Raw genomic sequence first — 17,059 nt, forward strand, 5'->3', positions numbered from 1 at the left:
TCAGGGGGCGGTGGCCTTTTGAAATTGGCATATAAATTTGGCAGTCATCTGCATAAGAGTGATAGAACACTCCATGCCTTTTAAAAATCTCTCCAAGAGGGAGAATATATAGGGAAAGCAGGATGAGGCCTAAAATAGCTGTGACGGAGCTATAAGTGAAGAAAATGTTTTGATTGTCAAGGATTTTGCGTTAACAAGACCGAACTTAACGGGGGTCGGCGCGTCCAAGGCCGCTGCTGATCCGAGTGGGGCCTGACACAGAGCCCGCAGGTGGCGGGAATTCACCCCGCGCCTCCGGGGGCGGGGACAGCAGGAGCGAGGCGGGCGAGCTTCCCCCTGCAGACTGACAACAGGAACAATCCAGGATCCAGCAGGATCCAGCGGGATCCAGCGAGCGTGGGTGCAGGAAGAAACCAGGTACTGGACCATACCTCCTTCGGGAAGCCACGGAAAGCCGGGCCAGGAGTGCCCTAACTCTCACCAGCTGGCCGCCAAGTTTGCCGCGCCGGTGACGCTTTCGCCGAGGGGGAGGAGCCAGTGGGCGAAAAAGGTAGGTAGGAATCCGACCAGGTGAGAAAGCTGACTGGGACGTCGCAAAACCAACGTCGCAGTTGATCATATCCGTGTGAGAGGGACAAAGATCCAACAGCATTTGGCGGTCATACACAAACAGTGAGTTGACAGGGACAGCAAAAGACGCGAACAGCACAAAAACAAGCAAAGCTGACAGCGAAAGACGGCAAGTCACAGCACATACTGGCGCCATCTTGGATTTCCCACAATGCAACATCTATTGAAATGTTCTGTGCTGGTGGGTCAACTGACTCAGGTGTCTGGGACGTTTGTACCTCAGAATCTACATCTTCATCCTGGCGGGTATCAGTGAACAAACTTGGGTGAATCTACCTTAGATGTCTCCTGTTCATCCTGAGTGTCCTTCCAGTAGGTGTCTGCACGATGTAAAAGGGTGGTTCCTCTCTCTGATGGATGACAATTACCGGCTCCTTACGGTTCCATGTTTGCATGTTGACAGTGTCCTCTCTGGTTAACACTGAGAGAGGCTTTGCTCGTTGATCGAAGTGTCTTTCTGTTGGTGCCACAGGTGTTGTATTCTGCTGTGGACATGCTATGGGGTCAACTGTTTTGGAGTAGGTGTGTTGCATATGACATCACATCTGTTTTTCTTCTTTGCTGCTTAATTCACACGATGGTCAAGCAGCTTGAGCGTGGCATTAAAGGGGAACATTATCACCAGACCTATGTAAGCGTCAATATATACCTTGATGTTGCAGAAAAAAGACCATATATTTTTTTAACCGATTTCCGAACTCTAAATGGGTGAATTTTGGCGAATTAAACGCCTTTCTAATATTCGCTCTCGGAGCGATGACGTCACAACGTGGCGTCACATCGGGAAGCAATCCGCCATTTTCTCAAACACCGAGTCAAATCAGCTCTGTTATTTTCCGATTTTTCGACTGTTTTCCGTACCTTGGAGACATCATGCCTCGTCGGTGTGTTGTCGGAGGGTGTAACAACACGAACAAGTTGCACCAGTGGCCCAAAGATGCGAAAGTGGCAAGAAATTGGACGTTTGTTCCGCACACTTTACCGACGAAAGCTATGCTACGACAGAGATGGCAAGAATGTGTGGATATCCTGCGACACTCAAAGCAGATGCATTTCTAACGATAAAGTCAAAGAAATCTGCCGCCAGACCCCCATTGAATCTGCCGGAGTGTGTGAGCAATTCAGGGGCAAAGGACCTCGGTAGCACGGCAAGCAATGGCGGCAGTTTGTTCCCGCAGACGAGCGAGCTGAACCCCCTATCGACCCTAGCTTCCCTGGCCTACTGACAACAACTCCAAAACTGGACAGATCAGCTTTCAGGAAAAGAGCGCGGATGAGGGTAAGTCTACAGAATATATTAATTGATGAAAATTGGGCTGTCTGCACTCTCAAAGTGCATGTTGTGGCCCAATGTATGTATGCTGTAAACCTAGTTCATAGTTGTTAGTTTCCTTTAATGCCAAACAAACACATACCAATCGTTGGTTAGAAGGCGATCGCCGAATTCGTCCTCGCTTTCTCCTGTATCGCTGGCTGTCGTGTCGTTTTCGTCGGTTTCGCTTGCATACGGTTCAAACCGATATGGCTCAATAGCTTCAGTTTCTTCTTCAATTTCGTTTTCGCTACCTGCATCCACACTACAACCATCCGTTTCAATACATTCGTAATCTGTTGAATCGCTTAAGCCGCTGAAATCCGAGTCTGAATCCGAGCTAATGTCGCTATAGCTTGCTGTTCTTTCCGCCATGTTTGTTTGTGTTGGCTTCACTATGTGACGTCACAGGAAAATGGACGGGTGTTTATAACGATGGCTAAAATCAGGCACTTTGAAGCTTTTTTTAGGGATATTGCGTGATGGGTAAAATTTTGAAAAAAACTTCGAAAAATATAATAAGCCACTGGGAACTGATTTTTAATGGTTTTAACCCTTCTGAAATTGTGATAATGTTCCCCTTTAAAACAAGGGAGAGTTTGAGCAGAAAATGCTGTATTGCTGTTCTGTTGTAGGGTGTTCCAATCGTTCAAATGGAGAGACAGAAAATAGCTTTGATAGAGTCCCGTAAGAAGTCGTTCATTGTTCTGTTACAACTAAAAGTTATAAACTTTTGTTGTTGAAGTGTGTTATGCTTATTGCTTGTTATTTAATTAACATTATTACATGTGTATTTGTCGCCATCATGTGGTCAGGGCAGTTACACATCTTTGAGAAGTGTGTACTTTGAATCAAACTTTATTGACCCAAAGTTGCATAAGCCAAGCAGAGAAATCTTTAGTGCCAGCACGTACTTTATGGTGGTTAATTTCGAAGAAATACTGCATATATCTTTTGTTTAAGGTTGCATCGCCGGTATGTATCATAAGTTGAACTTTGAAACTTGGTTTTTGTCTAAAATATTTCTAGCTAGATTTACGATTTGTGATGTATAAAGAGATCTTTGTCATGCTCATTAGCGATAATTTTCGATGTCATCTAAGATGGCGTCGTAGTACAAATTCCCTTTTGTTTACCTTCTCATGCCTTGTAAGGTAGCATTACAGCATATTAATGGATACAATTGCATAACATATGTATAAATTGACTGTATTATTTGTCTTTTTAGTTTCACCCATGTGAATGTCAATAAACCTGCTGACAACACTCATTGGTCTCTAGAGTCGTGACGTAAGAAACACATCAGTCATGCACCCCTAACGGCACAGTGAAACAGCAGCATCCAAGCAGACAGGTAACGCAGTCATCACACGCTAGAGTGAAGTTGACCACTACTACGCCACAACCCTACAACGCAAACGGCATACAGCAGTGATTCAGCCGTCGTCATCTAGTCTACCCCACCGTGTCCAGCAAGGCATCATCCTTAAAGACCCGGTCCGAGGCTTCGACAAACTCCTCCACAGGTTCTGCAGCAGCTAGGGCAAGAGCGAAAGCCGAGGCAGCCAAAGCCCGCCTTGGTTTTGCAGCAAAATAAATGTACTTAAAAGTAGAAAAGGCCCAAATAGAAGTTGCTAAAGCTAAAATAGAAGCATCTATTGAATTTCTTCAACATGAAAAATATGTTGCATCTGCTATTGCTGAAGCAGAGGCATTAGAAGCAGCTGTAGTCACACAGGTAGAAGCACGCAGCAATCCTTGTTCTTTTGTCACATCTGAACGTACAAAGCAATATGTCCTCAGCCAAGCTGAATTTGTAAAAGAGGGAAAAGTGGTTGTTACACAGCCATCACAATGTGAAAATGCTCCTCAAAGCAAGTCAAAGCTCACTAGCAATCAATTACTTCAGCCAACAAAACAAAGTGACTCTCAACAAATTCCATTTGGCCCTCCTAATGATCTTAAAACCTTCCAAAACCCCCCAGTCATTTCCTACTCTCCTCACATCCATAACAATTACAGTGCAAGTTGGTCAGATCAGGTATCAGTATCCAACTTCCATGATGTCTGGCTTTCATGCCAAGAGCCTAAAAACTCTAAATGTGAATAACTTCATTAGATACTTTGCTTGCCGGGAAATAGTAGCAACAGGACTACTGCAGTTTAACGACAAGCCTCAAAATTTCAGAGTTTGGAAACGCTCAATTAAAAATGCAATAAATGGATTAGATTTACCGACAAGTGAGGAGATGGATTTGATGTTAAAATGGCTTGGCAAAGAATCATCTGAACACGTAGAACAAATTGAAGCCATACACATTAACAACCCAACCAAACGTCTCAATATGATGAGGGACAGGCTTGAGCAATGTTATGGCTCAGCTGAAGTGATTGAGCATACACTCTTCAAAAGAATTGATGTGTTCCCCAAAATCACATCCAAAGACTACACACAATTAAGGAAGTTTAGTGACCTGCTCATGGAAATGCAGAGTGCTAAAGCTGAAGGAGACCTTCCTGGTCTTGCGTTTTTGGATCCTGCAAGAGGATTAAATCCAATCGTGCAGAAACTTCCCTTCAATTTGCAAGAAAGGTGGATCACAGTAGGAGCTAACTACAAACGCACACAATGTATCCCCTTCCCACCATTCAATGTTTTTGTAGACTTTGTAACGCAGGAAGCTAACTCAAGAAATGACCCTAGCTTTAACTTTACATCGTACCCAAACTCGACAAACTGCCATGGAGAGCATATAAACAAAAATAAATTTCAGTGCACAAAACTGATGTTGTCTCCCGCTACAATTTAGATACACAAAGAACGGCAAACAAAGCTATAGGCAGCGACAAGCTTTGCCCAATTCCCATGAAACCTCATCCCCTCTCGAAGTGAGGATCATTTAGAATGAAAACACTCGATGATCGAAAAGCATTCTTAAATGAGAACCACATTTGCTTCAAATGCTGTTCTTCATCTACACACATTGCAAAAAACTGTATGGTCAAGATACAGTGCTCTGAGTGTCTTGATGAAAAACACTGCACTGCTCTTCACCCAGGACCAGCACCCTGGCTTAAAGAAACTGAACCTGCAGCAGAGTATGGCGGGGAGTGTGACTCCGCTAAATCGGAGGAGATCACATCCAAGTGCACACAGGTTTGTGGCGTGAACGAAGCAGGCAGATCCTGCTCTAAAATGTGTCTTGTTAAAGTGTACTCAGCAGGCCATCCTGAACAAGCAGTAAGGCTCTATGCCATCCATGATGAACAAAGTAACAGGTCGTTAGTATGTCCTGAGTTCTTTGAATTGTTCAATGACCGTGGCCCTAGTTCCCCTTACTCACTAAGGACATGTGCTGGTACTAAAGAAGCAGTGGGCAGGAGAGCGACAGGATATGTAGTGGCAGCCATAGATGGTTCAGTCCACATCCCATTACCTAGCCTCATTGTATGTAGAAATATCCCAAACGATAGAGATGAAATTCCAGCACCCAGTGCAGCTACGCAACACAGTCACCTAAAGTCAGTAGCTCACCTTATCCCTGACCTGGACTCTAATGCCCCTATACTCAGCATTTCCGGACGCATAGCTTTCGCTGGCTCCTGAAGAACACGCCATCCTGTGCGCTTATTTAATCTCTGATGGCCCAGTAGTCCCTGATGAGTACGGGGGCCTCCTCTTTGTGTTCTGGCCATCCCTGCAGTACGACTGTCTTGAGCGTTTGGAGACACTCATCCTGTGCCAGGTGCTGGCTGCTGACATCAAGGTAGTCTGCCTGCTGAATGGCCGCTGCGTCACACTGTTCCTGTTGCATGCTGCAGACCATTTCTCGTTGGTACAGTGTGTCTGTTTTCCGTGGCGGGGTGGTGGCTCTACTAAGTGTGTCACTTATGTACATTTCAGGGCCTGGCTTATACACCACCGTAAGGCAGTAGTTCTGAAGTGTCAGGAGAATGCTGTGTAGGCGCTTGGGCGTGCTGAGGAGGGGCTTACTGAAGATGGACACTAATGGGCGGTGGGCGGTCTCTGCTGTCACATCACCCCGTCCATATAGGTAGTAGTGGAAGCATTGACAGGCAAACACGATGCTCAGGCACTCCTTTTCTATCTGTGCATAGTTTTGTTCCGTCTGGGTCAGAGCGCGGAAGGCAAAAGTGACAGGCTGCCCTTCCTGTGGCAAGCAGCAGCGCAGGCCTGTCTGACTGGAGTCGCTCTGTATGGTGACTGGCTTGTTGGCGTCATAATAATGCAAGACCGGTACTGCTTTGACCAGTGTCTTCATTTCCTTCATGGCAGCATTGTGTTTTGGCAGCCAGTGCCACGGCACGTCTTTGTTTGACAGCCTCCTCAATGGTTCACATACCTCCGACAGGCGGGGCATGAATCTGGAAAGATAGTTCACGAAGCAGATACACCACTGGACCCCTTTAGCGTCTGTGGGTTTTGGCATGTCCAGAACTGCCCTGACCTTATCAGGGTCAGCCTTGAGGCCCTCGGCGGACAGTATGTGGCCGTGGAAACGGACATCCTTCACTCAGAACTGCAACTTTTTCAGGCTCAGCCTGAGCTTAACTTCTCTGCATCTGTCTATCAGGGCAATGAGGTTTGTGTCATGGTTGCGATTGGCCTCTTCGTCCCTATCCCCGCAGCCAACTATGAGGATAGCATCGGCTATGGGCTCACTTCTCTTAATCCAACTAGGAGCTCATGTTGCTTTCTCTGGTACAGTTTCGGAGCAACTGAAAACCCAAAGGGGATCTTCAGCCACCCTTTTCTGCCCCATGGTGAACGTTGTCATCAGGCTTCTCTCCTCATCCAGTCGGCACTCCAGAAATGCATCACGCGCATCCACCAGCGTGAATATACGCGCCTTTGGCAGCTTGAGGTAGTGGGACCGTTTCAGGGCTCGGTTGAGTGGCTTTGGGCCAATGCATAGTCTCAATTTGTCTGTCTTTTTCACTATGAACAGATTGCAGATCCAGTCTGTGGGCTGTGTGACTGTGGTTAAATGTTTATCCTTTTCGTATCGATCAAACTGTGCTTTAACAGCTGCCTTAAGGGCCACTGGAACATTCCTGGGGGTGCACTGCACAGGCGCAACACACTAGGCAGGCACTCAACTGGGCTAGTGAACACGTCGTGGTTTGTGTTGATGAGACACTCTTTGGTCAGGTCTCCCATTCTGCAGTGTTCCACCTTATTTAGCTCCTCAGGAATTTAGCTCCTCACATGTCTCCCCTGAAAGCAAGGGCCTCTGGCCTGTATGCACAACCTCAAACTCCAGCTTGTGTGTTCTGCCCCTAAAAACATACTGTGTGCTGTACAATCCCAGCGAGTTCATCGACTCGCTGTTGTACAGCTTCAATTTGGTGAGACTCTTCTGAAGAGGCGTTCTGGGCGCCAGTCTCATCTTGTCCTTCATGCTCATCACATTGCAGGTGGCCCCAGAGTCGGGCTCGCACCTCTGGACCCCCTGTTGCAGTGATAGATTGACAAACCACTTCTTCCCTTGCGTGTTCACAACTCCCACGCTCTCTGCTGTGTACACATCTCTCTCTTCTCCACCACTGTTCTCCTGTTCCCCTGTCGACGGGTCATCCATAGCGTTCAACTGGCGTGCGTGCTGACCTCTCTTCATGCATACTTTAACAAAATGGTTGGCAGCGCCACAAGAGCGGCAGGATTTACCAAATGCAGGGCACCGGTCTCGCCCACGTTTGTGCATTGTGCCACAGTACTTGTATTTCCCTGTTTCTCTCATGCCCTGGGGCTGTGAACTGGTGTTGGTGGGCTCAGATGGCCTACCGGCAGACCTGTGTCCATATCTTTGTCCCCCCTACATGGCATTGATGCTTTCTCCAGGCCCACAGTTGCCCAGTGACATAGTCTTTAATTTGTTGTCCATGACCTCGGCTGCAAGGCAGATCATGATTGCCTGATCCAATTTGAGATCATTTTCTCTGAGTAAAAGATGTCTGGCGCCCTCATCAGCAATGCCAAGGACAAGCCTGTCCTTTATGAGTTCATCTTTTATAGCTCCGTATTCACAAGAGGCAGCCTTTTCTCTCAGCCTCGTAACAAAAGCATCTATGGGTTCTCCTTCCTCTTGCTTTAAGTTTCCAAAAACGTACCTCTTGAATGTGACGTTCTTCGCGGGGTTAATTATTTCACCAGTGCCTCCACAATAGCACCCACATCTTTCTGTTGGTCGGCAGTGAGTCCCAGGTTGTGTTTGTAAACATGGAGGCAGTCGTTCCTTATTAGCCGTCTCAGCGCCGCTGCTTGGACGGGCTTCTCCTTCTTGTTGAGCCCGGTCGCCAGCAGATAATCCTCAAACTGCTCGGAAGTTTTACCAGTTGCCGTGAGTGTCCTCAGCCATTTTCATGAGCTCCGGAGGCGGGATGTTGGAAGCCTTTATACCAATGCGGTGCTAAAGCTAACAGGCGAACTGAAAATGCTAAATCTCACCAAAACAAATAAACGCACGCTGTCTCAACAACAGACATAATGTGGGAGTAATCAGGTCCTGCTAAGACTTTTGACACCATTTTATATGGCGTGGTGCACGATAAGGAAGACAAGAGTCCAGCTGTGTTTCAGTACCGTGTATTCAGGCTGCATGTGAGAAATACAACTTGGGTAAACACACGTGACGCAGGTATATATTATAGGTGAGGGCTATGTGGCTGCCACAGGGTGACGCAGTATGTCAATACAATCACCCTGTAACAATGTTCGTTGCAGTTAACGTTTTAATTGGCAGAGCGTCCCCTCACTTAAAGCATCTGTTGTGTATTGGGCTGAATTGCTACCCGTACTGGGCAGTGAGGTGGATGTCGTGGGACCGGTGCAGATGTATCATTGTAGTTATGCTGCCTGCCTGAGTGACACACTAAATGATTGACTCATTGATATTCTGAAGTTGGTTGTCCTGTCGAGTTCTTTTAAAACATTATACATATATTACATGGTGTCAGAAGTCAACAGGAAAAATGGCACAATTCAAGCTGCCGCCAAATCTGAGTCTGGAGGGGAATCTCGCGGAGAATTGGAGAACGCGGCTGCAAAGTTATGAACTTTTCGCTGTTGCCAGTGGAGTAGCAGAAAGGTCGAAAAGTGCAGTGTGCGACTTTCCTGCATGTGGCTGGAGAAGAAGCAATAAATGTAAGTAACACATTTGTCTTTGCGGATTCTGAGAGGAACACGGTTGCAGCATTAAAACAGAAATTCAGAGAATACTGTGAGCCCCAGAAGAACATGCCGTACATAAGGCAAATGTTTTTCACCCTTGCACAAAGTCCTCCAGAAACGATAGATGTTTATGTCACAGATCTAAAATATAAAGTGAAAGACTGTGAATTTGGGAACCTGCACTCACTAATATGTGACAGAATTGTCTGTGGGATACGTGACGATCAAGTGAGAGCCCGGTTGCTCAGGGAGGAGGATCTCACGTTGGAGAAAGCACTCGATGTGTGCCGTGCCAGTGAAATAACATTCATCCAGATGAAAGCATTACATGATGAAGTTGAGGTGCACAAAGTGAGCACTGCATAGGCATACAAAAACGGAGCTAGGAGCACAAAAGAAAGCTCAATGAACAGTGAAAAGAAAGTTGCCTGTGACTGATGTGGCTACAAGCATGAGCAGAGAAAGTGCCCAGCCTATGGACAAACATGCAGGAAATGTGATAAGAAAAATCCATCCATCCATCCATCCATTTTCTACCGCTTATTCCCTTCGGGATCGCGGGGGCGCTGGAGCCTATCTCAGCTACAATCGGGCGGAAGGCGGGGTACACCCTGGAGAAGTCGCCACCTCATCGCAGGGCCAACACGGATCTACAGACAACATTCACACTCACATTCACACACTAGGGCCAATTTAGTGTTGCCAATCAACCTATTCCCAGGTGCATGTCTTTAGAGGTGGGAGGAAGCCGAAGTACCCGGAGGGAACCCATGCAGTCACGGGGAGAACATGCAAACTCCACACAGAAAGATCCCGAGCCCGAGATTGAACTCAGGACTACTCAGGACCTTCGCATTGTGAGGCAGACGCACTAACCCCTCTGCCAACGTGCTAAGAAAAATAATTTTGCAAAAATGTGTTGTGCAAACAGTGAACTAAAAAATAAGAAAATGCACTTTGTGGAACAGCAGGATGGTGACGATGACAGTGATGCATGTCATGTCTGTGTAATCATGTTTTGTTTTGTTTAGTTATTGGACTCTTTAGTTTCTGGCTTTTCACTCCCTTGTCTTGTTTTCATGGTTACCCATTAGTTTCACCTGTTCCACGTTTGGACTCATTGTGCACTCTTGTTTGTCACCATAGCAACCCATTAGTTTTCACCTGCCCTCACGACTCACGCACCTGTCTTTAATCATGTCACTATTATTTAAACCCATTGTTGCCAGGAAGTCTCCCTGGCGACATCATACCCCTGACTCTTTGCTTCACACTTTGTTTACCTCTGCGAACTTCATGCCATGTCCAAGTAAGTTGTTTCTATTCATGCCACAGTTAGCGACTTTTGTTCATGTCCTTAGTTTTTTGCCCACGTGCAAGTATTAGTTTCATTTGTCAAGTTTGTACTTCCGCCTTGTGCGTGCCTTTAGTTTGTTCTTTTTGTAGTTATAGTGTTTAAATAAATCATGTCTTCACCTTCACGCCATGTCTGGTCCAAATGTTCATTTGCACCACGGGAGAACAAACCACGCCATAGTCCCAGTCGTGACAGATGTCGCCAGCAAATAAGTTTTCCCGCAGATGACATCACACCGCCGCCTTGTCATGACGTCACCCCGCCCACTGGTGATGACGTTTTTTAAATTCTGTTAACTTTGTCTATCAGCCACCACCAAAGGACTTTTTTGCCAGAATCAGACACTTCCAGAAAATTTTTTCACAGACCCGCTCACTGGGACTACCCTTGCCCCCAAGACTCAAGCCCCGCCCCTGTCACAAAATGTTTCTTTTTTCCGCCCACACAACCCCAGGTGGGGGAAAATAAATATTTTTTGGACAATTTAGTGGGGAGAATTCTGCCCCCCTCCTGACCTTCCTCCACCCACCCCTAAAAACGGGGAGCGCGTCTGGTATCCGCTCCTTGAGGGGGGGGGGGGCTAGGGCTGGGAACTGTACAGGTGGGGTGACTCAGGTTCGCCATGCCAAGCCGCAACCCCCAGCTAGGCCACCTGCACCAAAGCTAGCACCAGTAGCTGCACCACGGCTAGCGCCAAGGCTAGCACCAGAGCCAAGGCTAGAACCAGTAGCAGCACCATGGCTAGCTGCTCCAAGGCTAGCACCACGGCTAGCTGCTCCACGGCTAGCACCTGTAGCTGCTCCACGGCTAGCACCTGTCGCCGCACCAAGGCTAGCACCAGCTCTACCATGCCAAGACCCACCACGCCAAGCTCCGGTACCAGCTCCACGACGCCAAGTGCCGCCAGTCGCAGCTCCACGACGCCAAGTGCAGCCAGTCGCAGCTCCACGACGCCAAGTGCCACCAGTCGCAGCTCCACGATGCCAAGTGCCGCCAGTCGCAGCTCCACGACGCCAAGTGCCGCCAGTCGCAGCTCCACGACGCCAATTGCCGCCAGTCGCAGCTCCACGACGCCAAGCGCCGCCAGTCGCAGCTCCATTCCGCCAAGTGCCGCCAGTCGCAGCTCCACGCCGCCAAGTGCTGCCAGTCGCAGCTCCACGACGCCAAGTGCCGCCAGTCGCAGCTCCACGAAGCCAAGTGCCGCCAGTCGCAGCTCCACGACGCCAAGACCCAAGTCAAGACCAAGTTCCAAGTCAAGACTAAGACCAAGTTCCAAGTCAAGACCAAGATCAAGTTACAAGCCAAGACCAAGACTCTCCATGCCAAGACCAAGACCCTCCATGCCAAGACCAAGACCAAGACCTTCCACGCCAAGACCAAGACCCACGCCAAGACCAAGACCAAGACCCGCCATGCCAAGACCAAGACCCGCCATGCCAAGACCAAGACCCGCCATGCCAAGACCAAGACCCGCCAAGCCAAGACCAAAACCCGCCAAGCCAAGACCAAGATTCATGCCAAGACCAAGACCAAGACCCGCCATGCCAAGACCAAGACCCGCCATGCCAAGACCCACGCCAAGACCAAGACCAAGACCTGCCATGCCAAGACCCACGCCAAGACCAAGACGCGCCACGCCGAGCTTCGCCGCCTGACGCGCCACGCCGGGCTTCGCTGCCTGTTTCATCTGCAGCTTCCACGCCTGCCACGATGACGACGCGCCTGCCTCCTCGTCGGCCATGGATATGGCCGCTACCTGGTCGCCTGCCACGCCAAGTTCGCCAACCTCCTTGTCGGCCACGAATGTGGCCATTCCCTGGGCGCCCGCCTCGCCTGCTGCAGCGGCGTTCCACTCGCCGCCGCCACCTAACTCTGCCCCGGTGGATATGGGGACACGTGGTCTGGCGACCCACCGCCATGTCCCCCACCCGCCCTCCCATGACTAGTGATCATTGTTTTTTTTTGTTTTTTTTATGGACATCTGGCATCTGTCCTTAAGGGAGGGGCTCTGTCATGTCTGTGTAATCATGTTTTGTTTTGTTTAGTTATTGGACTCTTTAGTTTCTGGCTTTTCACTCCCTTGTCTTGTTTTCATGGTTACCCATTAGTTTCACCTGTTCCACGTTTGGACTCATTGTGCACTCTTGTTTGTCACCATAGCAACCCATTAGTTTTCACCTGCCCTCACGACTCACACACCTGTCTTTAATCATGTCACTATTATTTAAACCCATTGTTGCCAGGAAGTCTCCCTGGCGACATCATACCCCTGACTCTCTGCTTCACACTTTGTTTACCTCTGCGCACTTTATGCCATGTCCAAGTAAGTTGTTTCTATTCATGCCACAGTTAGCGACTTTTGTTCATGTCCTTAGTTTTTTGCCCACGTGCAAGTATTGGTTTCATTTGTCAAGTTTGTACTTCCGCCTTGCGCGCCTATAGTTTCTTCTTTTTGTAGTTATAGTGTTTAAATAAATCATGTCTTCACCTTCACGCCATGTCTGGTCCAAATGTTCATTTGCACCACGGGAGAACAAACCACGCCATAGTCCCAGTCGTGACAGATGCAGAGGAAATGTTCTTAGGAATTATTGAAATGAGAAGCATTGATGCGATTGAAAACGCAAAACGTGACCAAGACAGATGGTCTGAAGAGCTGCTAATAAACAAGAAGAGAGTCAAGTTTCGAATTGACACTGGAGCTGACTGTAATGTCATGTCGGCCAAAATGTTCCACTCGCTGAATATCACCGGCAGGTTGCATGCATCCAGCTGCAAGTTAGTGGCATATTCAGGCCATAAGATGGAGCCCTTGGGCAAAACTTCGATCACTTGCCTGTACAATGAAATAATAGACAAGGATGCTCCAGCGATCCTAGGAAGAAAAACAATCACTGCTTTGAAAATGGTGACAAGGGTGTATAACATGGAGAAAGAAAACAAAATGCAGAAAGACTATGAACATCTCTTCTCTGGACTTAGCTGCTTATCAGGTGAGCACAGCATAAAACTAGACCCTGAAATAAGGCGTGTAATACATGCACCTAGGAGGATCCCAGTTGCTGTGAGGGACAGAGTCATACAACAGCTTCACAAAATGTAGCAGTCAGATGTGATCACAAGCCTACACAGTGGGTAAACAGCATGGTGACAGTAGTCACTCCAAAGAGGATCAGGATTTTTATGGATCCTAATGATCTGAATGCAGCTATAAGAAGAGAGCACTATCCACTCCTCACAGTGGAGGAAGTGGTGTCACACATGCCAAATGCAAAATATTTCTCTATGTTGGACGCAAACCAGGGATTTTACCAAATTAAACTGGATGAAGAAAGCTCCAAGCTGTGCCCGATTAACACACCCATTGGAAGATATCGGTTCAAGAGGCTTCCTTTTGGCATCTCATCGGCGAGTATTTGCAGCACAATAGTAGCACAAACGTTTGGGACAAGTTTGGGGAGATTTTGACATGGTGGGGTCTGGTTATGAATAATAACACATCATTCACATAAAAACTATAACAGTTAATAACATATAAACTATAATAGTCAAAAACTGTTATGTGGGCTGTTATGAATATTAAAAAGTTAATAACAGAAAAATCATAATTGTTTGCAGCACAAACAAATGGTACAGGTTTTGGGAAATGTTGACAAGGTGGGGGTGTTGGATTATGTCACTGGTCAAAAACTGTATTTTAGAATAACGAACAAACCGTAACGGGACAAAAAATGTCAATGCAGAGTGTAACTCAACACTCTTGTTCTACCTCCGTGTCTTATGGTTTGTTGAGTTAGTTTACAATGAATACATACCGTATTTTTCGGAGTATAAATCGCTCCAGGGTATAAATTGCACCGGCCGATAATGCATAATAAAGAAGGGAAAAAACATTTATAAGTCGCACTGGAGTATAGGTAGCATTTTTTGGGGAAATTTATTTGATAAAACCCAACACCAAGAATAGACATTTGAAAGGCAATTTAAAATAAATAAAGAATAGTGAACAACAGGCTGAATAAGTGTACGTTATATGACATAAATAACTGAGAACGTGCCTGGTATGTTAACATAACATATTATGGTAAGAGTCATTCAAATAACTATAACATATAATACATGCTATATGTTTACCAAACAATCTGTCACTCCTAATCGCTAAATCCCATGAAATCTTATACGTCTAGTCTCTTACGTGAATGAGCTAAATAATATTATTTGATATTTTATGGTAATGTGTTAATAATTTCACACATAAGTCGCTCTTGAGTATAAGTCGCACCGCAAACTATGAAAAAAACTGCGACTTATAGTCCGAAAAATACGGTAGACAAATGAGGTTTTGGATACCTACAAAAGTTTCCATCTATTTATTGTGTTTTTTGTTCAATCCCAGATAGGCTGTGACTTAAGGTTTAATCATGGCTTCTTAAATACACTGAGACAAAGTCTAAGATTTTTGTGTTCTTTATTGTGTTTTTAAAACTCCACCATTTTTTTTCTCAGAATTTTCAACAAACGAAGTGTTTTGCCAAGAGGATTATTTGTGATTTGTACATTTTCAGAATGTGTTTGTTTTATTTCCTGGCCAAAGTAAAACAAAGAAAACAACCTGAAGCTGTTTTTATTTTTAAGTTATCATGCCATGATTTTACCAGTCTGGCCCACTTGTGAATATACTTTCCTCTATGTGGTCCCCGAGCTAAAATTAGTTTGATACCACTGTCCTACTTAGTCCGACTTCAATGAATACCTCTCAAAATACCATAATTTATGTCACCACATGATCACGGCTGAAGAAATACTATACATAAACACAATGGCCATTGAATTACCTCAACTGTGTAAAAAACTGCGCATTTAAAAATCAATTACTCCCGCCTCAGCAAGTAAAACATATCGTACTGTCAAAATTTTAAAAACATATTAAACGTGAAGAAAATTAAGAAATAAAATATTTGAATTCACAATTTGTAGCACCCATCTGACACCGTAAGAGCCAGTGGTACCGCTCGTAATTGGTTGATTGGTTGACAGTATTGGTGAGAATTAATGTAAAATATTGATGATAATCTAATTTGGCTTTTGTTTCCATTGTAAACATTCTACAAGATGGTGCCATTTCCCCATTTTTTTCACGGTGACGTCACTAATAACGCTTTACCTTGCTTGACATTATCCCCGCTCATCGCTCAAAAGTGCATCCTAATTCTACGTTTACTTTATTTTAACAAATATCGAAATGTATCAAAATACATCTTGGTTCCAGGACAACCCTAATATACACGATAATAACGCGTTAACTATAAGTTTCTTTAACAGCGGTCATTTTTTAAACACGCGTTTAAGGTTTTTTTACCCTCAACCCGTTCTGTAGTTTGGGTAAATGTGTAATAGCATCGAGTTACTGTTGAGCCACAGGCTTGAAAATAGCTAGCAGAACTGCACAAAGAAAGGGGGATCTTATGGTAATCTCAGATCCAAAGCCATGGCAAGTCGTTCTCCGGACAAGACAAGACAATTTTACCTTCAATCGCCGTGAGATGACATAATTGGAGCGAACGCTGAGCTCGCATTGTTGCTTGGAATGAGGAGAAGCCTCAAGGTCCATCTTTGAATTACAGTTAAGTGCATTTCTAACATAAAATGTAGATTGTTATTTGAAATGCTTTGGTAAGATGGAATACAAGCTCAGCAGAAATAAAGACGGTTGAGGAAGTTTAAAGTCACTTTTGTCTGAGATTTTTGTCAAAATATGTCAAGTCTTTTCTCATACCAATCACACACGTCCGGTTGGCGGCTTCACAATAATAGCGCTGCGCTTTACATCCGGTTTAACCAACGAAACAACAAAACAATCGTTTTACAGTACGATCATGCTATGCTGTTACTCTGTTTTATTCTGTGATATTTCTACCTAAATAACTGTTTTTTGGCAGATTGAAATTAAATGTATTGTAATGGTGGCAACGATATCGAAGGAGGAAGACTTTTTAAACAAAGTCGCCTTCTTTGCCACCACTGAGACTAGGTTTAATACTGCATGCATACTGTCACTGCCCCTTGCAGTCCACATTGGGTAGTTACAGTTCATTACAGAATATTACTATTCACTATGGTATATTCCTTTATAATCTCTTCTGATTAATAGAGGCTGAATATTACATTTTATTAATAAATAGGTAGAGAAGGTTCACAATGTCATGCAGAAAGATGAATGCCATTAACTTGCACTACTGTGCAGAAGTTTGGGGCAATAATTACATAAGCACACAATATCCACTCATCACCCTGCAGAAGAAAGCAATAAAGGTCATAAGGGAAGATATGGGGATCAATCAATCAATCAATCAATGTTTATTTATATAGCCCGAAATCACAAGTGTCTCAAAGGGCTGCACAAGCCACAACGACATCTGCGGTACAGAGCCCACATAAGGGCAAGGAAAAACTCACAACCCCAATGTGACGTCGATGTGAATGACTGAGAAACCTTGGAGAGGACCGCATATGTGGGTGAACCCCCCCCTCTAGGGGAGACCGGATGCAATGGACGTCGAGTGGGTCT

This window comes from Nerophis lumbriciformis, linkage group LG06, assembly GCF_033978685.3.
Source record: "Nerophis lumbriciformis linkage group LG06, RoL_Nlum_v2.1, whole genome shotgun sequence".
NCBI classification, from domain to species: Eukaryota; Metazoa; Chordata; class Actinopteri; order Syngnathiformes; family Syngnathidae; genus Nerophis; species Nerophis lumbriciformis.